This window comes from Corvus kubaryi, unplaced genomic scaffold (genome assembly GCF_017639235.1).
Source record: "Corvus kubaryi isolate FWS band 111438036 unplaced genomic scaffold, C.kubaryi_AGA036_p1.0 126, whole genome shotgun sequence".
NCBI classification, from domain to species: domain Eukaryota; kingdom Metazoa; phylum Chordata; class Aves; order Passeriformes; family Corvidae; genus Corvus; species Corvus kubaryi.
In genome coordinates, this window is record NW_024580661.1 from 1,013,754 (window position 1) to 1,039,036 (window position 25,283).

The 25,283-nt window shown below is 45.7% G+C and overlaps 1 long non-coding RNA gene across 2 annotated transcripts; it reads left to right on the forward strand.

The window, feature by feature from the left end:
- Positions 1-10,459: 10,459 nt before the first annotated feature.
- On the forward strand, positions 10,460-23,726 carry LOC121661539. 2 transcript variants are annotated; one of them, XR_006015009.1, is made up of 5 exons: positions 10,460-10,769; positions 13,539-13,630; positions 17,750-17,865; positions 20,751-20,926; positions 23,507-23,726. It is a non-coding gene; the product is annotated as an uncharacterized LOC121661539 (long non-coding RNA). The 2 variants fall into 2 exon arrangements; XR_006015008.1 differs by having other exon boundaries at positions 10,461-10,769; positions 20,751-23,726.
- Positions 23,727-25,283: the final 1,557 nt, after the last annotated feature.

Sequence of the window (25,283 nt, forward strand, 5' to 3'; positions counted from 1 at the left end):
CCAGTTCATAAATGTATGAGAAAGAAACTTATTATTTCTGTTGTATCTCACATGCCAGTAATTGTGTTTCACTCGTGAAAATAAATCATCATTTTCTTCCTCTCTTCTGTTTGTATATGATCCAGAAATGAAGTGCTTGCTTAGAGGAATGAAAGGGCTGTCAGCATCCCTGAAATTTGAATCTCAGCTGTATCAAAACACCCTCTTGACTATGAGGCATCCAGAATTCAAAAGATTCCTTGGCAGTTTTGCTCTTTCACTCTCTGGAGAGCACAGGTGAAGGTGGAGCCTGGCAGGTGAGCCAGAAGAGAGACAAAAAAGGAACATCCTGGTTCAGTCCGGACGCTTTGGTCGATCCCTATGAAGAGCAGGAGCCCTTAAGAAGGAAAGGGGGGGATGAGTGGGGAAGAAGATAAATGAAGTGATTTCAGAAGGGAAGAGAGGAGGAAATGAACTTTGCAAGAAAGGAGGAGCAGCATGGAGCATCCCAAGGGGAGAGCTGCATTGGAGAACAAGGAACTGTTCCATGGGGAACAGGCAGTGCAATAACCCAGTAACAGAGTGGGTTCTGTAGGAAAGCAGCGGGGAATGAGAAGAAAAAAATGGTTCTGTTCACTTAGGAAATGGGACACGGAGAAATCAGGAGAGCACAGCAAAGACCAAACCAAAGGAACAAGCAGAGGGAGATTTCAAGTCACCCTCAGCTCCTGTGTGGTGAATTCAAGTACAAGGGGAGTGATTGCTGTGGGTTCTTCAGCAGATGTGCGCTGGGGAGGGAGGAGACCCATTCTCGGCAGTTCTATTACATTAATGCTGTTGTCTGCTCTTCAGAGCCGTTTTGTGAGGGGGCATCAGCTGCTCCTCCAGGCTGAAGAGCCAGTTCTGAAGGCTCTTTTCTACATCCTTGGCCTGTATTTTGGTCCCCTTATGCTCCCCTTCCCACCAATGAACTAAGGGAATGAATAGCAGACAGTATTCTCTATCTGAGGGCATTATTAATTGAATGGAGAGAGTTTAGGGCACTAAAACTCCACAAATGCAGGATAAATTTAGTGACTAGTACAGATGAAAAAGAGGTGACATGACGAGGCTTAAGGGTGGGGATTTTTTAAAAGGTCATTTGCATTTTGAGATTAACTTAATATTAAAAAAGAGATAAAACAAACAGAAAAAATGGAAGAATCCAAAGGTAGATAATTTGTGTTTAAATTAGTATTGTGAGTCCAGCTGAGCAGGGTTGGGTTTTTTTTGGCTACCTATCTGAAAATAAATATACAAATCCTGTGCCCTTGCAGCACTCTTCTCAGGATGTTATCAAAGCTTCTCCAGATAGAATCCTCCATTCTGGATATCAGGCATCCTTTTTTTGATCTTTGTCTAACATTTGCCTGTGTCATTCTGCTGCTGTTTCCTCATCCTCAGCTCACCAAGCCATCCAGGCCACTCTCTCCCAGCCGCTGATATTTGCTGTTCCATCCCTGTGTGAACTTTGTCACTGTCCATTTGGCTTTTCAGCCCCAGGTCCCTCATGATAGCACAGAGACAACACCCCAGCTCTGCGGAGTCTTGTGGTGATTCCTCCTGATGAAAAGGCCTGATGGTTGTCCAAACCATCTGCTTGATGAGGATGGGGCTAATTTGTTTCCTAATAAGTCCCAGTGACTCAGTCTGAAGGAAGTTGCCTGCATGTCCTTGTCTGTTTGGGGTGGGACCCTGCTTTGTGTTACACTGGAGGCCTTTACACTGCTCTATGAACATTCTTTATATTCTTCAGGGCTCACTTCAGAAAAAGTGAACGATGTGTGTCTAAAAATTGGAGAGTGCCTGTGTTTCATCTCCTGCCTCCATGCAAATCCCAAAACTTCCCAAATAACTGCTTGTTGAATACCCCTAACCATTTTCTTTTCTCAGCACTTGCATAATAGTGTAAAATATCAAATGTGAAGCTTCTTTCCCCCTTTTCTCTTTGTCTTTTTTTCTCCCCCATTTTGTACACGCTGTGTTCCTACCACGCGCATCATTCATGTGTTGCTGCAGTGAAGAGCATGGAAATAACATGAAAGGTTTTGTTCCCATTTCCTGACAGGTTGTTCTCAATCAGGATAATAATGAATGATTCTGCATTGATGACGTAGGGGGAAGCTTTGCTACTCCTGAAGCCAAGGGAAGTAGTTCCATTGACCCTTCAGTGCCAGGATTCCACTCTAAGGATTGAATTGAAACTGAATCTGGGTGTAGAGACTTGGGAAATGGCTTTTAGGATTATTTCTGAGTGCCTTGAGTCTCTCCTCGGTGCTAATAGGCAAGGGAAAGATGCCCTTGGTGCCAGCAGTGTTTTCCAGTGCACAGTCTCCAGTTTCCAGTGCTTTGTCCTCTAGGATCTGTGTGGGTGTGTGTCCTATCACCCATTAAATAATTATATATATTTATATCTGCTACAGAAGTGTTCTTCACGTGTATGCACATCCACCTTAGCAAATGCTGAAGGTTTTCAGTTCTCAAAGGTATTTTTCTGCCTGGTGAGTTGAGTTGTTGGAAGTAGGAGTTGCTGATGCGCCACTTAAAATATATTTAAACTCGTACAAAGAAGATTATATAAAAGATACTGCTGGCGATGAGAAGAAATTCTTTCTGAAGTAATTTTGAGCTAGTATTTGATGGAGAGCTGGCTTCAATAGCTCTCTTGTGTTTTAGAGTTCAAAAGGAGATTGTGTCATGTCTTTAGCAGGTGTTGCAAGCAACTAAATACTTTGTTTAAATATTTTGTGTAGTTAAGCAAATAAATTTTGAACAGATAGCTTCCATTAACCAACTGATTAGAATATCAAACATGCACCCTGTTTCCAGGAGTCCCAAAATATCCATAACCTAAATTTTCAAGATGTGAGTGTTCTTTTCTTTATATGACTACGCTGGACCTGGAAGATTTGGTGCTGAGCTGGTGATCTGACCAGGAAAAAGGTGGGACTTTTCTGTGCTAATGCTAAAATTAAAACTAGAAGATTCCCTTCTCTTTTTCCTTTGTTACATTTGGTCATTTCTGCTTTATTGCATCTGTGCATATTGCAGTTGTGGTACTCCAAGACATCCCCAGGAGTATTTTATTCTGGGAAGATAAAAATTAAGCTCTTGGCCATTGCCTGAGACTTTACAGTTGATATGTCTCAGTCCTGGCATTGGCAGGTTGAAGAAATTTGGAAAGAAAAGAGTGGGGAAGGATGATCAATACATGAATATAAAGTATAAGGAAAATGTATTGACAACATCAGCAAATAAATCAAGTACAGATGTAGGAGTTTCTAAATCTGGTCATTAAATATTTACATCTTACACTCTCAAAAATTGAAAATATGTTGACATCTCAGTTTTTCTTTTTGAACAAACTGTCATGGTGTAAAATTGATAACAAAGAATAAACTGGTCTGGAAAAGTCAATTATGCTTTGTGAAGGAGTGAAAATGACACTGAAAAAAATGTGGTTTTGGAGCCTGGTTTGGCTGGGCTTTATACCTTGACCATTATGTTTGTACAGGATGATGATGGTTTGTGTTAGAGCACAAAAAGCTTCCTGAACCTGACTTCTAGAAAGTTCTTCATTGGCATTTTCTGCTGTAGCTGCAGTAGGCCAAAGGATAGGTGTGATGAACATCAGCCAGGAAAGCACGGAGGACTGGGTTGTTTTCCTCTGCATATGGAAGTGAACTGTGGGAGGTCTTGGTTTGGAATTAGAAAACTGTATTTCTTTTTTTTTTCCAGCAGAAAAATACAACTGTTCAGATTATTAAATGCACATAAGGTTGCATTAATAAATTGCTCTATATTTGAGAAGGAAAAAAAGAGAATTATTTAGACTGTCTGTTTTTCATCTTTTAAAAATCATTCCTCTTCGATGCTCACAGTAACCAGACCTCTTCTTCAGCCAGGATCTCTGTGTCTGCCAAGGGATTTCTTTTCTAAATGTGTTGGAAAAGAAAAAAAAACAGTCAATGTGGAAAAAAATGTAGTCACTATCACTTGAATTTTTGGTCTTGGGTGAAAGTTGAGGGAATGATGCCTCTGAAGGCAGCTCTTGTGTGTTGTTACTCCTCCCTTACCTGAGGCTGGAAAAGGGCATTGTTTTTATTGCAGGGATTTTGGCACATGGGAAGTGCGTCTCTTCCAGCAGGATAATGTTTCTAATCAGGTTGGTTCTGCATTAACAGTTTCTAAATTTCATTTCTTTTATTTTGTGGGCTGGAGCCCCAAAGTTCATGTGGGCCGACATGAGACGTGAGAGGCAGCAGAGCACTTTGCCCTCTGTAATTCTGTGGTGTTACATCCCTTGCAGGCTTTATAAACCCCTGGATTCAGGAAGGAGACCAAGCTGATATTCACTCCATTTCCACATACCACTTGGCTCTTCCTGCCACAGTGTCACATTCATATTGATTCCAGTATCGACTGACTGAAAACCAGGACAACCAGAGTTGCATCAGGCTCATGCAGGAGATGTGATGATAACAGAGAAACGTATTCCTAAAGAACCAAAATACTCCCAGGGAAAATGTGTGCTGTGCAGTGGAGTCTATTTCTGGACACTTACCTGTGTGTGTGTATTAATGAGCCAGTGATGGTCACAGGCTCTGCAAATCAGTGAGAAAAAGCAGATAATTAAAATTACTGCCTCTGCAGGGAAAAGCCACAGGCCCAGCTGAGAAGAACTTCATCCATAGACAGGGGCTCAGCTGGATATTTTGAAGTGAAAGGGCTGGAAGAGGCATGCAAAGAACAAGGAGAGAGGGGAAAGCAACTGGACCTCTCAGAAAACAGGAAGAGGGATGAGGATCCTGCAGTGAGGGCTGTGTGGTTGCTTTTTTCCCTTTTCCAGTCTGATTTGCTCTGGTTAGGATGGCCTTTCATTAGGATACTCAGCGATTGCTATTACAAATGACTGAGACTGAAGCACCTGAGATTTTTGAAACGGAGAGTCTTGTTTGTTGATCTATGAAAGAAAAGTGAGATGGACAGTACAGGAAGGTTGGAAAAACAATAAAGGCTTCAATGGAGGCTTTTTAAACCTTCCGTAACAGAAAATTGGCTGCAAACAAGATGTAAATAGGCAGGAACATTGTTAACGAAAAGGAAAAATGCCTCTGGATTGAATGGGAGGGTGAGAATTCACTAGAAATGTGTAAATTAAGAGCTTAGAACAGTTCTCAAGTAAAAGGAGTTGTATTTTTGTGACAGCTGGTCAATTTAAGATGGAGATGCTCTAGCTGGGCGTGCTACCCCAGCTATACACCAAAGCCTAGGTTTGAAGTATTAAAAACATTTGCTCATGCAACTGTATAACAGAATATAGCTCCTTTCAGGGCAATGTGGTGGGCGGGACTCACTGGGATGAGCTGAATCATTTGGCCCTTACGCTGAGTTAGACCAGCCTGAAGCACATCAGCAAGGAGAGGGATTTCAGAAGGTGCATGAATGATCTGAATCACTGATTTTCCCCATGCCAGGCCTGGACGCGTAAGGGAAGAAGCACAGTGAGCGTGTCCAGAAGGTGTTAGTGAGGGGTCAGCTCATCTTCTGAGCAGGCTTGAGAGGAAGGAGCCAAGCAGAAATGTCTCTTGATGTCGGATTCTTGGCTTGTCCCCAAGAGAGGAGAAGGATGGAGTGCAATGTGAATTAAGAGAGTGGAGAATGCTCCTCCCAGGTCCTTGATGTCCCTCAATTCCTTACCCTGGAGCGCAGAGCAGTGGGGAGAGCAGGCGGGGGGTGTGGGCAGTGAGCACGGATGTGTTTTGTGGAGATGGGATAATCACTGCCTGTTGCTGAGTGGTTATGGGGAAATTACGGCTTCTCACACAGGGGTTAGCACAGGCAGGAACTGGTGAGTCAGATTCAAAAGTGTGGCTTCAGCAAATGCGAAGTCTAAAGATTCATTATCTGGCCTGCTGATTCTGGCACATATTTGGCTGACTCGTTCAGCCCCACTAATACAGACTTCACCTGTCCTCCCACACACCTGGACAGGAGCTTTTGCTCCCTGAGTGCTTGTCACTTGCTGGCCCAAAGCCCTGCTCTGGGGAGACAGGCTGTGTGTCACCTCTGAGAGGAACATCTTCAGTCAATGACAGCTCTGGGTCACATTGCTCTAAGCACTAATAACCACATAACTTCAACTTGGGCAGGTCTGAAAAGTCTCAGCCTGGGATCTGGCTGCTTTGTATCTGCACAGAAATCACTGCTTGGAAGGAAAATACTAATTTATCAAGCACTGAAGAGCATGCAAAAAGAATTAAATAAGCTCACCTCTCCTTCTTTTCAGGCTTAGACTTGATAATGACACTGACTCCTGACCTTTTAACTGTGAGGAGTTATAATAGGTATAGCAAATGAAAAATTGTAATGTTTAGAGGAGTAAAAATGGGTATTTTCTTCATTAATTTGAGAACTGCTCTCAGGAAATCTGTACTTTGTTGGCACATTACTGCTTGGGCTCATTTTTATTCACGAAAAGGTATTTCCATCATGATTTTAAAAGGGATTTTGCCAGGTTTTTAAAAAGAAAATGGGATCTCAAGGCAGGACTATGTGTTGCATCCTTACAGGAATTGATCACCCCTACAGCACAATCCCTCTTTAACCCCAGGAAACAGAGAAAGCAGCGTAAAGAAGTGATTTGGAAATGCAAAACTCTTACACCTTCTGGAGAGATTAATTCCCCTTTCAGCTCGGGGGGGACTCTGTGTTGGCTCTGCTAATGATGAGCATGGTTGGAATGGGGACCCCTTGCATCTGAAACTGTGCCAAGGCAAAGAGGAGAACCTAAAATTCACAGTTGAATCATGCCGCAACCAGGCCAGGAGACACTTCAGAGACAGAGTCAGAGAAGTGGGTATTTGCTTTATTCAGCGCGCCGGGTGTGTGGGGATCGCTCCTCCAAACACACACACCCTGGTGCTCTCTACAACACAGTATTATGGGTTAAATTATGAATATTCATCACATTCCTTGGGACAGGTGTGGTTATACAAATTATTTCTCGGAAGTCATTAGCATATGGGCCACGCATGCGCTGTGTGTCCTGGTGGTCGCACTGAGGAAGACCTCTCCTCTTCCTCAGGGGTCTTTCTGATGAAAGCCAGTAGTCATCCTCCCAGTGAACTTTTCACCTTTCTCCCTGGGCATGCGTAGTCCTTTGAGGAATGATTCAGCAGTCTCTGAGATGATCCTTGTCCCCTCTATCTTGACAAGATTAGGGTGAATTCGGCTTCTCAGGCTTTGTAATTAACATCTTCTGTCTGAACTAACATTTGCTGTCTCCCAATAGTTAAATTGTGCTTACATGAGTTAGTTATTGACTGCCCCTTCTTCACAGTTACTTATAAAACAGTGAGAAAATGGTACCTTAGGGAGGGGGGGCCTGCCAGGGAAAGGAGAAGCTGCTGTGATTAGGTCACTATTCCCCAAACTCTTTGTCCTAAGGAATATTTTGTCAGTGAGAAGGGGTGTGATGGAGGGGGAGGTGTGTTTGTTGAGGATTCTTTGTCATGCTTTGTTTTTCTTGAGCAGTAACTTAAAATCCTTGAAATTCATCATAAGCCTGGCCGATTTACACATAGATTTTTCCAAAGGCTGTAAATTCTGGTGGTTTCATTGGAGCATCCAAGCCAGGTCTACGGGAGTTACAAGCAGAGGAGTCTAACAAGACACATATTTTTCCTTATTGGCTTTCTCAGGAGAATGAATTAGCTTAGTGACATTTTCCAGTCTCCTTTCATCTTTGTCAGAGGAATGGATTGGATATTCCTTCTTCAGTAGATTTTCCTGGAGTGCATTTCCAGTCCTCGCTGTCCATTCCCTTGCCTCACCTATGGCTGGTGAGTTTTAATGGGAGAGCTGAAAGGGTGAATGCAGAATATTGAAAAGGTCAGAACAACCCTACAGAGCCTCGTGGTTCAGGCACGAGGTGGGGATTAACATTCGGATACCTTCCACTGCACCAAAAACTGAAACACGGGATGAAAACAACCCCTCCTCATGACAAGGACTGCAAGTGGGGAAGGGGAATAAACTCTTGGCCTGTTCCTGTTTTCACATTTTAATAACTTTGTGCTTGTCTTATATGACAAGGTCCTATTTACTGGTAGTTAGTAACTCTTATTTTGCTATTTAATATCTGAATTCTACTCTCAGAGTCTGTGATCAAAAATCAAACTGTAAAATTGAGATAATTGAGTTGGGGTTTTTGTTGGCTTTTTTTCAAATTGCTGAATGTACCAGAAAAATAAACTCTGAAGTTTATATTCCTAACAACTACCCAGCCTTCATTTCTCTTCTCTTCCCCTTCACCTCCAGAAAAACAGGAAGAATTATTTTGGTGGGGCCGCTTTTGATATGCTTAGCCTTCAAAAATGAAATAAACTCAATTTCAAAATTTCTAACTGAAATTTTTTTTTTGGGGCATGCTTGAAATTGGAAAACTAAAATATTTTGCTTTTTTCAGATTTTTTTAAGGTTTTTTTTTTGTAAAATATAAAATATTCCCAAATACTCTTGGTCCACCCAAAACTGCTTTTTTGGGACCTACGAAGCTTTTTCTAGGCTATGTCTTTGTTTGAGCCTGGGCATTGTGATGTCCACAAAGCTTAGGCAAGTGCTGTGCTCATGTGCATCAGGTATTTATCATGTCCAGGTAGCCTTGGGCACATGAAGTCCCAGGATGGGAAAAACCCCTCAGTGACATGTTGAGCCTCATTAGAATAGTGTTCCAGCTCATCCAAGCCATTGTTTCTTTGAGTCTGTAACAACAGTCACTGCTGTGGTTGATCCCGTATTTTATTGTAAAAACCCAAACTGTTTTACTGTGTCTGACTTCGTCAGTGCAAGTTTAATTAAAGCCTTCCGCCAGGTGGAATCTTGTTCAGCCACGTGACCCTTTTCCATTCATTGGGGGTTCTCAATTCAATCCCACCGAGTGGGATGGAATTCCCCGGGGTTTTGGTCTGTGGTGAGGCGGTGGATGTGGCAGGGGCACAAGTGGCAGGGTTTTCCGCCAAGCTTTCTTAGCAAATGAAGTGTTAATTTTCACTGGAGAGTCTGCAGAGCCTTGGGGGTGCATCATGGCTCATCTGCAGCTCTCTTGGATCCTTATTTTAAACCTCTCCGAGGCTGGGCTTTGTGTTAGTGTTTGCAAGTGACAGCTTGCCAAGCTGGGGAGCAGAATGAGCTGTTGTTTAGGATAAATGGGAAACAGTATTTTTATATAGGAAGGAATAAAGTTGACAGCTAAAGCGGCGTGAAGAAACCCAAGAAGGGCACTTTCAATAAATGAGCATTGGATCAACCTGCTCCAACTGAATGAAATAAAGCAGGAAACGCCTTGGCAGGAGGTGCTGCTTTTCTGTGGCAGCAAAGATCCCGCCCCTCCTCCTATACCTGAACTCTTAAAACACAAACAGGTTAGGTCACAAATCCCTGGATTTAGGCATTCTACACTGAGCAAATACGACAACCCGAGGCTTTCTGTACGTGCTAGGTCAGTGCAGCAGGACTTTGCAGAGAGCAGGGGATCCTGGTGTGCACTGCTTGTGCCTTGAGAATCAGCAGAATCCCAGGAGAGTTTGGGTTGGATGGGACCTTAAAGCCCATTCCATTCTAACCCCCTGCCATGGGCAGGGACACCTTCCACTGTCCCAGGCTGCTCCAAGCCCCAATGTCCAACCTGGCCTTGGACACTTCCAGGGATCCAGGGGCAGCCACAGCTGTGCCAGGGCCTCCCCATCTGCCCTCCCAGGGAACAATTCCTTCCCCATATCCCATTTATCTCTACCCTCTGGCAGTGGGAAGCCATTCCCTGTGTCCTGTCCCTCCAGCCCTTGTAAAGAGTCTCTCTCCATCTTTCTTGTTGTCTCCTTCAGGTCCTGCAAGGCCACAATGAGGTCACCTGGGAGCTTCTCCTCTCCAGGCTGAACAATCCCAGCTCTCCCAGCCTTTCCTCCCAGCAGAGCTGCTCCATCCCTCTGATCATCCTGGAGCCTCCTCTGGACTCTCTCCAGCAGCTCCAGGTCCTCCCTGTGCTGGGCCCAGGACTGGGGCAGCTCTGCAGGTGGGGTCTCACCTGAGCAGAGGGGCAGAATCCCTCCCTCCCTCCCAGAATCCTGATTCCTCCACACTGGGGAATCAGCCCAGGGCACACTGGGGAGATCTGGGGGCCAAGGCCTGGCCAGCTCTCACCCACCAATGCCTTGGTAGCTTGGGAGGATGTGGAAGTTCAGTGTGTGCCTCCAGGGCATTTGATTTTGGGTGAGAATAGCCAAGGAATTACCTGTGTGAGGTTAATAGCTGTATAACACTGCCGGGGTGGCTGTGTGTGCATAACCTCTCTGAGCACCTGACGGCATCCATGTTACCCACAGGCATTCTGGGAATCTGAACCAGACTTCCCTCTGATTGTTGCTGTTGGGGTTTTAGGAGTTCTCCTTTTGTTTTTCTCTTTCTCTTAAAGAATTTTCCCATATAGGTTGCCAGGAGACAAATTACTGAGTACTTAAGAGAGATAAAAAGACCTGGCCACAGGGGGAGGGGTCCAGCTGGCTACTCATTCACCTGAGGTTTTCTCGTGTAGGGCAGAGATGCCATGAGATTTGGACTGGGAAAAAGGGGTTGGGTGAAGCCCCTAGCCATCTTGGTCTCCTGACGTTCAGAGGGGAACGAAGGCTGCCATCGTTGTGGAGAGAATTCATCGCCGCTGCGGGTTTTCTGCCGTCTGCTGCCTTCCTTCTACTGTGAGTGCGGCTTGCTCACTGGAGCAGCTGTTGCACTGGGACCCTATTTAACACCCGACCTCACTAAAAGAGGGACTTTTTCACTATCTGCTGTGGTGCCTCAGGGGAAAACCCTGAGATCCCAAGCCCGCCTTTTCCTGCCCCAGTGGGAGCTGGGTTGCGGCTGCCCCGCCCTCGCTGTTCCTTTGCCACTGCTCTGAGTCTTTGCTACACTGTAGCCCTGCACACCCCTGCCTGCCCAGAGGTCCAGGGGTTCCCACTGCAAATGTGGAGCTTGATACATCTCGTCTACCACCCAAGATTTTGTGCTCATCCCTGCTGTTCCAGCCTGCTGTTCCCAAGGGTCCTGCTGGGGCACCGGGATCGGCTACCCAGGGGGTTTGTGAATTCTTTCTTCCATCCCTTCCCAGCTCGGCCAAGCCGCCATTACCGCGTGCTCCCTCCAAGGGTTCTCCCCAGGGCTGCTCCCTCTGCTCATCCTCAGCCTGGACTGATCCTGGGGGTTGCCCCAGCCGAGGTACACCCCCAGCCAAGGTACAGCCCCAGCACTCGGTGTTGTTAAACCTCCTGAGATTCCCATTGCTTCAGCTTGTCCAGGTCCCTCTGGGTGGCCTCATCCCTCAGGGTTGTCCCTGCACTCTGAGCTCGGTGTCCCCTGCAAACCTGCTGAGGGTGCCCTCAGTCCCTTCATCTGTTAATGAAGTTACTAAACACACTGGTCCCAGTACAGACCCCCGAGGGACCCCACTGGCCACCGATGTCCATCAGGACTCTTAGCCATTGACCACGACCCTCTGGCTGTGACTGTCCAACCATGTCCTCATCCATCCAACCTTCCATCCATCCAGTCCAGCTGTCTCCAGTCCAGAGAGAAGGATGTTGTGGGGACCCCTGTCAGAGGCTTTCCAGAATTCCGGATAAATCGCATCCGTGGCCCTTCCCTTGCCCACTGATGGAGTGTCCCTACCAGAGAAGGCCACGGGGTTGGTCAGGAGGTTTTTCCCTTGGTGAGGCTGTGCTGGCTGTCCCAAACCACCTCCCTGTGCTCTGTGAGCCTCAGCAGAGCTTCCAGGAGGGGCTATCCTGGGATCTTCCCAGCACAGAGGGGAGGCTGACAGGGCAGTGGTTCCCAGGCTCCTCCTTTCCACCCTTTCTAGAGATGGGGACAGCGTTTCCCTTTTCCCAGCTTCTGGAAGAATCCCAAGCAGAGGGGGAGAAGGCTGACTTTCCCCTTGGGTAAATGTAAGAAGAGATTGTTTTCATAAAGCTAGGCAGTCAGCAAAAGAGAAATAACTTTAACTGTGGAAATGGGCAATTTGAGTGGGTTTTTGCTTCTGCCCATGTAACAAAATGCTGTCATGTCTCAAAGGGAAAGCAGCATTAGGAATGTCTGCAAAGATAGCTAAAATAAAAGTGTTGATCTGAGGCTCATAACAAAGCCTCTTATGCCTGCAGCATCTTTTCAATTAACAATATTTAGTGTTTTCAGGTCACCAAATTTAAATTACATCCGATATTCAGTTTGCATCTTTTAATTGGCTATCTTGATTTATGATCTAGGTGGAGAACCCTGACTTCCACGTCATAGTATAATAATGAGACCTGTCCTAAAATATTGCCATTAAATTACCTTTTAGGTACTTACTAAAACATGTCCAAGTTGGGCATTACCTTTACAACAAAGCATTGGTTTAAATATTCTAACAGTGAAAATTCTTAAGCAGCCATGACAGCAATTTTTTCTTTCTCTATTGGAAAGTTCTCTGTTCTGTGCTATTATTAACTTATTTCTATGACAAAAATTATGCAAATTGGGTTTTTTAGTTAAGATTCTTCAATGCATTTGTATCAAGGTTAAGATTTTATAAGCATTTAATTGATTTTGATTGATTTGCTAGTATAAAGAGGAGAATAACTAAGAGGAACTGGTGAGTGTGCCTGAGAGTACAGAAACTAAGAGGATGTTATGTGAAACTGTTTAATCTGAGACATCATTCACCTGTTCTTGGAAAACAATCCCAGGAAGGAGCACATGTGAATAATTTTAGAGGATATGTGTTAATTAGAGATAAGACATCTGTTTGAGTTTGTGTCACTAATGAATGGCACACAATATTTATTCTGCTTCTGGAACATTTTGTTCTCTTAGAAAGAAATTACCTCAGAAATGTAAATTGTAGCTAATAGATCATCAATTATATCCCAATGAGACTTATCAGCACCACCTGTCATTGGCTTCACCACCTCACCTGGTTTAAATCTCTCCTCTGACTCCCCTCCCATATAAAAATACAGGGTTGGTTTTTTTGTTTTGTTTTGTTTTGATCTTTCTGAGCCCTTGGCATGAGGAATGCTGTGATGTCCCATCCTGAGATCACTGCTGTGAGTTTTGCTGTGCCCATACATGTTTATCTTAATCATCTGATCCCGCCACACACATTTCACACCATCACTTCTATGTCTTTTTTTATAAGTAGCTGCTTTGGGAGTGTGAATTTCTGTCCTACAACATCCTTGTTCTGTGTCATTCCCTCTCTGGTTCACAGTCCCCCTGTAAAACCTGTCTCTGATGTCTGCAATCCATTGCTATCCAGCCTTGACGTTGGGCTGGATAAGCTAGGGCCAGTTTGAACATGGGGAGCACTAAAAATATTCATACTTATTGTCTCTTTGCTACATACTTCTCTCTCCTCCTTTAATTTGTTTACAAACTTGTCATAACTATGGATTTTGATTTCAAAATCTGTTTCTTTTTCTTTGTTTTTACAGCACCTTCTGTGGCATCCTTTTGTGGTTTTTAATGGGAACTCTGAATTGGATTTTATATATGTTGGGATGTCAAGTCTTGGATTTTGAGCCAGGTAGGTAAACTCTGTTGGGAGGAAGAGTGGGTGGGGAAAACAATGGTGCTGGGTGGATTGTGTGGCTCAGACATGCTGTGGAGTTGGATGTTCCTTGCATCCAAACAGTCCTTTCCAGGATGCTTGAGGGGCTGTACCACTTATTGCTATTTAAGGTCTCCACTGATGATCTGGATGAACGGGATGAAGGGACTGGGGGCAGCCTCAGTAACTTTTCAGAAAACACTAAGCCAGGTGGGAGTGTGGGTGTGCTGGAGGGTGGGAAGCTCTGCAGAGGGATCAGCACAGGCTGGATCCATGGGCTGAGGTTCAGCAAGGCCAAGTGCCGTGTCCTGCCCTGGGCTCACCCCAAGCCCTGCAGCTCCAGGCTGGGGCAGAGGGGCTGGAAAGGGCCCATCGGGAAAGGCCCTGGGGGTGCTGTGCCAGCGGCTGGACCGGAGCCCAAGGGTGCCCAGGGGGGCACGAGGCCAATGGCCGCTGGGCTGGGCCAGCCATGGGGTGGCCACAGACCCAGGGCAGGGCCCGTCCCCTGTGCTGGCCCTGCTGAGGGACCTCAGGGCTGTGTCCAGTTCTGGGCCCTCCTGGCCAGAGAGCCCTGGAGGGGCTGGAGCGTGTCCAGGGCAGGGAATGGAGCTGGGGAAGGGGCTGGAGCCCCAGGAGTGGCTGAGGGAGCTGGGAAAGGGGCTGAGCCTGGAGCAAAGGAGGCTCAGGGGGGACCTTGTGGCTCTGCACAAGTCCCTGACAGGAGGGGGCAGCCGAGGGGGTCGGGCTCTGCTGCCAGGGAACAGGGACAGGACAAGGGGAAAGGGCCTCAGGCTGGGCCAGGGGAGGCTCAGCTTGGACAGCAGCAGGAATTTCTGCATGGAAAGGGTGCTCAGGCCTTGGCAGGGGCTGCCCAGGGAGGTGATGGAGTGCCCATGCCTGGAGGTGTCCAAGGAAGGGCTGGAGGTGGCACTCAGTGCTCTGGGCTGGGGACAGGGTGGGGATTGGGCACAGCTTGGACTCCACCATCTGGGAGAGCTTTTCCCACATCAGTGATTCTCGGATTCTGTGATTTCATCTTATTCAGGGGTCAGTTTCCCTTAGATCTTTTTGCTTGGTGCCCTCCCATGTGTTGTAGCCTCACACAGTGTCTGTGCAGACCCTCCAGCAATCCCCGTGATCACTGTGATGCCACACCAAGTTTGGTATCCAAGGAGTGTGAGGTGTTCCCTGGACTGGGGAGACCAGCTGAGCCAGACAGATCTCTGCCTGCCCTTGCTCCACCACACCTTTCATATATGGCACAGGCTGATGTGCTGATGTTGCTTTTGCTGAGTAAATTTAAGGAGTCCACAGTGGTCCCTGAGCACATGTGGAGCCCCTATTGAAAGAGAAAAGAGAAAAGTGATATTTTGGAACAAGCAGAAACAATGCCACACTGTCATTTGTTAGGCAAGCAATGTGAAAATACGCTCTGAGACAGGAAGGCAGGAGGTTGCTACGCTGAAACAGTTGCAGTGAAGGGAGGAAAACTGGGATGCTGTAGATGGAATGGAGAAAATGCTACAAACTGACAGAAAAAATCCCCAAGCAGACTGGAAAGCAAAGGAACAGATGTCCCATTTTGCATTCAAGAAGTTCACTTCTTCAGCATTTAGTCACTACCTCTCATATTCTCAAACACTAATTTGTTACATTTACCTTCAAAATTCTCAACTCTTCCTTATGTTGTTATTGATAACTCTCATGTCGGCTACACTCTGTAGTATAGTGTGGTGTAAAAAAAAGCTAAAAAAATGTAGAAGTACCATTTTTTTACACCTTCCAAAAACACCTTTGGACACAGAACTTGTGCTTGCAAAGGCAGAGTTAACCTCTAGCAAAAACATGTACGTATAGGATCTTTTTGGTTATTCTAATATGACCTCAGATTCTCAGGTTTCAATTCTCTTTTTCACCTGGAGAACAAAACAAGGTAAGAGTTTCCATTGCTTGAATGCATTTCCTTTATATTGATTGAATAGTTCAAAAACCCCAAAACCACACTTTTAGAGGTCATCCAGTGGTGGGTTAGGAAATAAAGGAACACCAAGTAGAACAGTAGAGACAAAACACGCACTGGTGTGGTGTGAAGTGCGAGGTTATGGACAATGCCAAGATGAAGGAATGATGTTTCATCCCTGAACACGTCACACCCAAGGGTCTGTTGGTATTTTCAGGATCTCCACCGGGGGTGGTTTCAGGAGGGAAAGCACTTTTAATGCCCGAACTGCATAACATTACCAGGATCTCTTCCTAAATGGGCAGTGAAGACAAATTCTACCTCGATGAAGTAACACGAGCAGCGGCAAGATTAGGAGAGGTCTTCCTGGACTCACTTTATCACCCTGCTTCAAGACTGTCAGCCCTGCGGAAGGGAGCACAGCAGGAGCTGTTCAGCTACAGGAGGCCCTGTACTTTCACACCTTCCTGGATCCCAAATGCATTCCCGCTTTACAGTTAATTAAGCAGAGGGGATTTGGTTTTGCTTGCACCATTTAGGGATCTGCCCATGCAATACATTCTGTACAGCAGGATTCATACAGATTTGTTTCTGTGTTGTCACACCTTTCTGCCACTGTCTGGTGAGAACTGGGCTTTCTGTCACATGCCACTGACAGACTAATTTGTCACGTGTGTTGTGAGACAGCCACTGAGGCAGGAGTATCCTGTAAGACTGGAATAATGCAGCAGTTATAAAGCTGCTACAGCTATGAAACTTGATCGGCACACGAATTCAGTATTCACAGAGGCTTCATTAGCTAAGCAGAGACTTGATTATGGGCTACTGTTTATTTTGGGTAATGGTCTTTAAACTCGGGTAGCAGTTTTGCTTATGCAATCAAGAAAAGTTTCTAGGTTTCTTTTGCTGGAAACACATTCCTTGTGGTTAACACTGAAGGAGGGAGTGTGGAACTCGCTAGCAAAACTTGTCCGTATTAAATCCATTGTGAGTGCCAGAGGCTTTTGCTCCGTTGTTTTGCTTCGGGAAGGTTGAGAAGTGTAAATACCTTTGCTAGAGTTCATTGAGGGTTTAGCTGTGCCTTGAACATGTGCTGAATGCCCATCCCTTTTCCTGGCTTTGTGCCATGGCTGGAGCTCTGTGCCTGGGCTCTTCTGAGCTCTCATCCTGAGAGCTTTGGCCTGGTTTCCTCATGAATCACAGCGTTTGGGTGAGATCAAAACTAGATCAAGGCAAACACAAGATGACCAAGTGTAAGTGTTCTGTCATGAGAACAGCTGAGAAGCTGTATTTAAACTGTGAGGCAGAAGGATATTTTAAGGTTTGGAGGTGACCAAAGAGTGCCAACCCACTTGTTTATAAAGAAAAAAACTACAAAGCTCTGTGTTATCCACCCATCTTTTGACAAACATAGGTTTAACACACTTCTCCCTCAGAGAGCCTGAGCAATGGCAAGGGGTTTCTTCCACCTTCCCCTAGGGATTGAGAAGTTCCTGCTTTCATCAGAACTTTTTTCCTGTCCTGTGAGTGCAGGTTAAAGATGTGTGTGTGTGAAATGGCAGTTCCAGTGCTCTCAGCCATAACTCTACCCTGTGGCTGGTTTTACACTCGTAACAAAAAGTTTTTTAAATTGACTCTGGCTTATTATTTGCTTGCTAATGCAGTTGTCCTTAAATTTTATGTGTGACCCTAATCTCCGGGAGGAGATTCACAGACGATTTTCAAGGCTGCTCACATGTTTCCGCTCAGTTCACTACATCCAGCTCAGAGAAACACCAATAAACTCCAGAGGAGCTCCACACTGATTATTGAAAGTTCTGCAGTACAGGCTTTCTCTTCTCAAAACTGCCCGTGTTCAGATTTTAAGAAAAATATAACATCACTTTGAGCCGTTGCATATAATAAAATTAATATTTGATGTATTTTATCTATCACCTAGTGAATTACAAGGTTTTAATTTTGCCACATGGGGATGCAGCTGATACTTTTCCTAGCTGCCGCACAGGCTGTAGTAAAGTCCTGACATTTACAAGCTCAAGAGGATTTACACATTTAACAAAAGTTTTAGCAGTATAAAAAGTGCTTGGCAACACTGTACAAGTTAACCTGTGCCCTTTAATGTTATTGCCTTCCAGGAGCTGCCAGTGCTGAGTGATTAAACAATAAATCATAACACATGGAGACAACAGCAATCCCTGGAACCATCTGTAAATGACAGACTTCTGGAATGCTCTTTTATTCCCTGGACACGGTTTGTTCCTTAGAATGGTTCTTCAACAAGGGCAGTGGACTTAGAGGCTTTCTGTCATTCCTATTAAAATATCTTACCTCTAGTGAGGGAGGGTTTGTTTTTGGGAGGAAGGTTGTAATTTGGAAGTTCGTATTCCCACATGAATAGAAGAGCTGTAACTTGAGTTTCCTTGAGGTTGATAAGCACAGTTAAGGACAGAGTTCCAAATAAAAGGGAGAAGCTGTCCTGAATTCCAGAACATGCTTCTCACTGACAGAAATGAACTTCCCATCTGAAAATGTCAGTTTTTATAATTTCTATGTAATACAAGCATGTGCTGATTACCTCTGGAAGAAATCTGTGTAAGTTCCTGCTCATGTGGGATTTTGTGGATTTTCAGCCAGAACTATAGAACCCTGTGAAATTAAAATTTGAAAACTCTTCTAGCCATTAGGATGTAAGGGTTATTGCAGGTTTTCATAGGAAGTTATTTATTTGTATTGGGGTTTTTTGAAAAACAAAACCAAAACGCACTAGATCCCCTTAGCCAGGTCTGTCGGATGAAGTGTCCAGTGCACAGAGTGATTGACAGGGTTCCTCTGGAGTTAGTCCTGAAAGGCAAAGGAGTCCAGGAAGGCTGGATGTGCTTTAAAAAGGAATTGTTAAATACTTGGGAGCAGGCTGTTCCCATGTGTAGAAGGACAAGTTATCAGGGAAAAAGGACCAGCCTGGTTAAACAGAGAACTTGGGCTCGAATTTAGGGAAAAAAGAATCTATTGACTCGAATGAGGGTCAGGCAACTTGGGAGGACTATAAGGATGTTGGAAGGTCATGTAGGGAGAAGATTAGAAGGGCCAAAACCCAACTAGAACTTGATTTGGCCTGCAGATAAAAACAACAAAAAAAGTTTCTATAAATGCCTTGACAGCAAAAGCAGGGTCAAGGGGAGTCTTGCTCATTTTTTGAATGCAGAGGTGTCGTGGTTTGACACTGGCCAAATGCCAGGCACCCACAAAAGCCTCTCGCTCACCCTCCCCTGCCACTGCCGGGCAGAGGAAAGAAAACTTAACAAAGGGTTCATGAGTTGAGATAAGGACCAGGAGAAAACACTCCAAGGGCAAAACAGGCTCAGCTTAGAGGGACAAAGTTAATTTATTGCTAACAATCAGAGGAGGATAATGAGAAGTAAAAGAAGCCCTTCAAACACCTTTTTCCCTCCAGCCCCTCACTCCTTCCCACCAACAGGGCATGGGGGTTTGGTCAGTCCATCACCTGAGGTTTTCTTGCGCTGCTCAGGGAGAGGAGTCCTTCCCCTGCTGCACTGTGGGGTCCCTCCCATGGGAGACAGTTCTCCACAAACTTCTCCAGCGTGGGTCCACTCTCACAAGCAGCAGTCCTCCCAAAACTGCTGCAGCATGGGTAACTCTTCCACGGGGTGCAGTCCTCCAAGGACAGGCTGCTCCAGCCTGGAAGCAGGGGCCTTCTCTCTCCCCTGGGTCTCCCACTGGATCACAGCCTCCTCCAGGCATTGACCCCCTCCAGCATGGGCACCTCCCCCACGGGCTGCGGGTGGATCTCTGCATCCCCCGGGGATCCCCACGGGCTGCGGGTGGATCTCTGCATCCCCCCTGGATTCCCACGGGCTGCGGGTGGATCTCTGCATCCCCCGGGGATCCCCAGGGGCTGCAGGGGCACGGCTGCTTCACCATGGTCACCACCACGGCCTGCAGAGGAATCTTGGCTCTGGCTCCTGGAGCACCTCCTCCCCCGCCTTCTTCACTGACCTTGGTGTCTCCACGTTGTTTCCCTCACATGTTCTCACCTCCTCCTCTTCTCTGGCTAGAAAAAAACCTGTGCCCCCACTTTGTTTTGATTTTCTTCTTAAATATATTTTCACAGAGGCGTTACCAACCTCTCTAATTGGCCCAGCTTTGGCCAGCAGCGTGTCCATCTTCAGAGCCATCAGGGATTGGCTCTGCGGGACAGGGTGGAAGCTCCCACCAGCTTCTCACAGAAGCCACCTCTGTGGCCACCCCAGTACCAAAAACCAGGCTGTGCAAAACCAACACAGGAGAGGAGTGCAGTGGCAGGGGATGAGCAAAAGGCAGAGGTACTTAATGCCTTATTTGCCTCGGTCTTCAATATAAGGACTCAGGATACCCAGCCCCCAGAGCTAGAAGTTGGTGACCTGCTCTGCCAATCAGACACTCACAAATCTATGGGTCCTGATGGTTGACAGCAGCTGGACATAAGCCAACAGTGTGCCCAGGGGGCCAAGAAGGCCAAGAGCATCTTGACTTGTATCAAGAATAGTGTGGCCAGCAGGACCAGGGCAGTGACTGTCCCCCTGTACTGGGCACTGGTGAGGCCACACCTCGAATGCTGCATCCAGTTCTGGGTCCCTCACTTTAATAAGGACATTGAGGTTCTGGAGCATGTCCAGGGAAGGGCAACAAGGCTCATGAAGGGTATAGAAAACAAGTCTGATGAATGGCTGAGGGAGCTGTTTAGTCTGGAGAAAAGGAGGCTCAGGGGGGATCTCATCACTCTCCAAACTCCCTGACGGGAGGGTGGAGGGAGGTGGGGCCTGTCTCTTTTGCTGTGCCTTCAGTGTGAGGAGCAGAGGAAATGGCCTCAAGCTGAGACAGGGGTGATTCAGATTAGATATTTAAAACCCCAATTTTCACTGTTTGGGTTGTGAGGCATTGGAAGGGGCTGCCTCAGGAAATGGTGGAGTCACCACTCCTGGAGATGTCCAAGAGGTGTCTTGATCTGTCACTGGGTGACATGGTTTAGGGGTCCACTGGCAGTGCTGGGTGGATGGTTGGACTGTGTGATCTGGAAGGTTTCTTCCTTAGATGATTCTATGATCCTGTGGCTGTAATGGCATTTAAAAACTTTTCTAGCATTTCTTTCTGGACAACACACTGGGCTCTGGAGGACTGGCTTGTCTCTCTGAGCTTGCACAACATCCCCTCCCAGTGTCCCATATCCACCTCTGCCTCAGGACTGTGCCAGAGTGTCCCCTGTTATCTCTCTGTCCACCAAGGTCTTTCGTGAAAGGTTTTCTGGAAGATTTCCTGTATCCTTTTGCTGGAAATGTGAGTAGAAATTGAATATGGCTATCTCTGCACCACCACCCCTGTGTGCTTCCGCTGTTTATAGTGAGGGATGTGGGTGGGTGGCAGGCAAAAGGAACACACAGGAAAATCATTTACTCTTCTTTGAAACACTGAATGTTTAACCTCATAAAAAAGTACCCAAATTCTGCCCGTGGGAGATGTTGTAGTCCCATCTGCCAAAATATGTTTGTTCTTTATAATTTCTCAAAGGAGGGTTTTGACTGCCAAAAACCCATCTGATCTAAGTTTTCTGATACTGGTTGACATTATGCTAATAAAAATTAACTTTGTCTAATTCTGCTGCTTGGGAAGCAAATTGCCAAATGAGTTTCAAATAAGCAAGTATATATTTAGTTAATTATCCTTAAAATAATTAATTTTTATTGGAAATGCCTTATTATTGATGCTGAAGAAGACTTTATTGAACTGTTTCTATTCTCTCAGAATCAATATTTGCTTGTTCATGATAATGGTGCATGTGTATAGTCCTTTAGAATTGCAGTCATTAGCCCAGTACTCCAGTGCTTCTATTACAGCAAATTGAAAAACTGTGCTTTTTAGAGGAAAAAGTATAACTGTTGTGAAACGTTATGATAATGATTAGACTAAGAGATGTTAATTGGAATTATTTACTGCACAGTACAGGAATTATAACTATCAGCATTGTGCACTACTGTTGAAGCAATATTGACACAATGACGTTAAAGCCAACAAAAACAATTATTAGGTAGAGATTGATGTCATTCACCCAGACCAAGGACTGCAGGCAAATCCCTTTGGCTCAGCCTGCAGGAGCGACGTTGAGGGATATTCTCACTCCAGGGAGGAATTCCACACACACCTCAAGAAGGGGTTTATTAGAAGATCCTCCCATTAAAAAGTGGATCTGGGTTTCTACAGTCTAAGGAAACCTTCTGTCAGTCAGGTGTCCCAGGCCAGCTGTGTCAGTCAGCAGATTTAGATAAGTTATCAGTGGGATCACTTCTTTGTTCCTTTATCAGCTCTGCCACATCTTCAGCCCACTATCAGGATGTTTAACTTTGGGGTCAATGAGTTAATGCTTTCAGCATTATTCATCCCAAACCCAGGATGATGTCCCCTTCTCCATCCACCACTGACAGCTCTGAAAATGGGGCATTGCTGGAGTTGTTCCGCTCCCACTCCAGCAGAGCATCCTCCTCCAGTTCTGGAGTTTAACAGGAGCGGGGCCCATGCCTGAAAGTTGCCATTGAACACATGTGTTGTTTGTAGGCAGATTTCCTGTATTTTATAGCCAAGCCAAGCCTTGCCCATCCCAGGATTTAGCTGTAGGAATGCCTAGGCTGGGCATTGCAGGGGTTCTTGGCTGAGCCACTTCCACCAGCTGAGCTGCGACTATGGCACTGCTGAATAAGGGCAACCATTTTGTAGATGTAGAGGGAACTTCAGTGGCCAAAACTCGAGAAGTTAAATTGCATCATGAGCAGACATGGGCTCCTTTTCCAGGTGTGCATTTGGCTGTCCAGTCTGACTGACCATATCAAACATGTGACAGCCCAGGTCTGACACTAAGGCAGCTGTGCCTCTCAATTTTAATTTTGTTTTCATTTGACCAAAGTTAAAACAGAGTTGTTAGGAAGAAAATGTAGGAGAGGCAGAAGTATAAAATGCAATATATTTCTGACAGACCTTTTACTGTATGGTTTGCTATTATTTCCCTGTTAGTGAAAAAAAGACTTCCTGATAGATGTTTCAATAAGATCTATTGCACTAAGGAGAACAAAGACCATTTTTCAGGCAAGTATCAGGAAAATATCTAGTGAGTATCAGCAAAGCTTGAATTAGGTTAATGGCATATTTGAATTTTGTGTATTTTTTCATTTTTCACATCAAATAGCAAAATGAGCTCAACATATTACAGCAATATCAGCTGGTTTGCATTAGCCAAACCCAATGGGGGAAAAAAAATAAAGTTTGCTTTGTTCATTGTTAAAATGAACCTTCTAAAAGCCACGAAAGAACATACTAACAACTTCTGGAGGTGGAAAAAATCTAAAGTACTGCTTAAATTTTGTACATTTAAATCAAAATAAAGATTCCCAAGAAATTGTGTGGACAGAAGAAATACAGCTTGTGCTACATTTGAGGAAAAAATTATTTTTGTGAGACCAATATTTAAAAAAAAAATTAAATTACTACATTATCTGAAAAACCTGTCTTTATTTCAAGTGTTCAGCAAACAAATACACCTGAAAATCTTTGGCATTTTCCTGTCCAGCCATGGTCTTTCTCCTGGAATTGATTAGATTTGGGTGCTTAATAATCAGTCTGGATCTTCACACAGCTGAGGCAGGAAAAGTGGGAGGAGCTGCTGGATGTGCAGTGGGGTGTCCTGGGAAACCCTTCCCCAGTACCGCTCTCTCCATGTGCACACACACAGGAGCGTCACTCGGAGAGAGAGCAAAAAGGCTGGGGAGGAAACTGAACCTGGAGAAGCAATTAAAGCATTTAGATACTTCCAATTTAGAAGTGGAGATGTTTTCCTTAAAGAACACCTCCAGGGCACTGCTGTGCTGTGAAGGGAGCTCTTGCCAACAGTCTGGAGGCCTTGGAGGAACTTCCAGTGCTGTTCCCTGTTGGGGTCCCTTCCCCCCTGCCATGTGGTCCTGTGAGAGGGGCCCTGGGGGGGACACACGGGCTTTCCCTAACCCGTGGCCAACCTCGTTCCCCATTGGTTGTTTTGTGTTCCCCTGCGGGGGCAAGGACCCTCAGGTCCCGTGATTGAGCAGTTCCTCGGCAGAGCTCTGGCCATGCGGCTGGAGAAATAAACATCTCGCTGAAACATCTATCAAGAATCGGTCCATATATATTTCTTTCCATGGGCCTCGTTGTCTGATACACGTGTTGCAGTATCCCCGCTGTAACAAATGGTGGATAATGCAAGCAGAGCGATCCCTGATCCCTAAGGACAGCGACTGATTTGTGAGTAAACTCTGGATTTCTCTTCTTGTTTTCATTTTGCTGTTCCATCTCTAATTTATGGAGGAACCGTGGAAAGACTCTTGGCTCTCAGAGCCACATATGGACATTTATCTTAAACTTGAAAAGATTCTTGAACAAGAGTATGAAAATTTTAGCTTAATTAAAGCTCAAAAAGAACTGAAACACTTCCTGTCATGGGTGGTTAAGAACTTTTTCTACGTTTCTTAGGATTTGATTCTTACCAAAGACTTTTGGAAGACTGTTTGGACACAGTTAATTTCTGAGTCGAAATACATGCCAATGGAAGAATATTTTCATGAATATTATTTAATTACCGAGACTGTTGAGCAATGTCAGCTGTGTCCTTGCGAAGTTAAAACTGCTTCAGGGACCATGCGACCCAGGCCACACGGACTGAGTGCTCTGCAAGCAGCAGCGAGGCAGTTCCCGCGCACGGGCGGAGCGGCACGAGCTGCAGTGTCGGCAGCAGAGTGAGGCGCGGCGGGAGTGGGGCGACCCAGCGGTGCCCACCCGGCCCTGCGCAGTGCGTGGTGGAGCAAGCCCTGTGAGAGGGGTGGTGGCTGGCAGTGGTGGCGGTGGAGCAGAGCTGTGCCTAGCCGAAATGCACGCTGGAGCAGGGCGTGTGGGGGTCGTCACTCAGGGGCCCGGCCGAGATGTGGGCGCGGCCCCAGGCAGCGGCAGTGAAGCTGCGACCAGAGGAGGCAGCAGTGCGTGGGGAGCTGAGCGGCGCGGGCCGGCCTGGCCCGCACGGCCCTGAATGTGACCCCGGGAAGAGCGTGCAGGCACGAGCAGCCCCGATGGCCCCAGCAGCCCTGGCAGTTCCAATACAGGAGCGAGCAAAAGCAAAAGAGAAAGCAAAAATGCAGCAAGACAGAAAACAGCAGCCACTCGGAAAAAGGAAAAAATCACCATAGCTAAGGTTTTAGGAATAGTAAAATGGTATAATGTTAAACAAAATTATGGTTTTATAATGAGATGTCACAACCAGGAAGACATATTCGTTCATAGAACTGCTATTAAAAAGAATAACCCTGAAAAATATATCCCAAGCTTAGGAAATGGAGAAATAGTAGAGTTCAAAATTGTGCAAGGTAGAAAAGGGTTACAAGCATCGCAGGTCACTGGGCCTGATGGTGTTTCTGTGAAAGGCAGTATATATGCTAAAAATTGTAGTCATGTTAGACAATATCTCCATTATAAGCCTCCCCTACAGTCTCCCTTTCCTAATCCCACCTTTCCCTTTTACCCTATATCCTATTACCCCCAGTGTATTCCCAATCCGTTTTTTCACCCATGGTTTCCCTCACAAAACCATGCCTTTGCCAATTGTTTCCC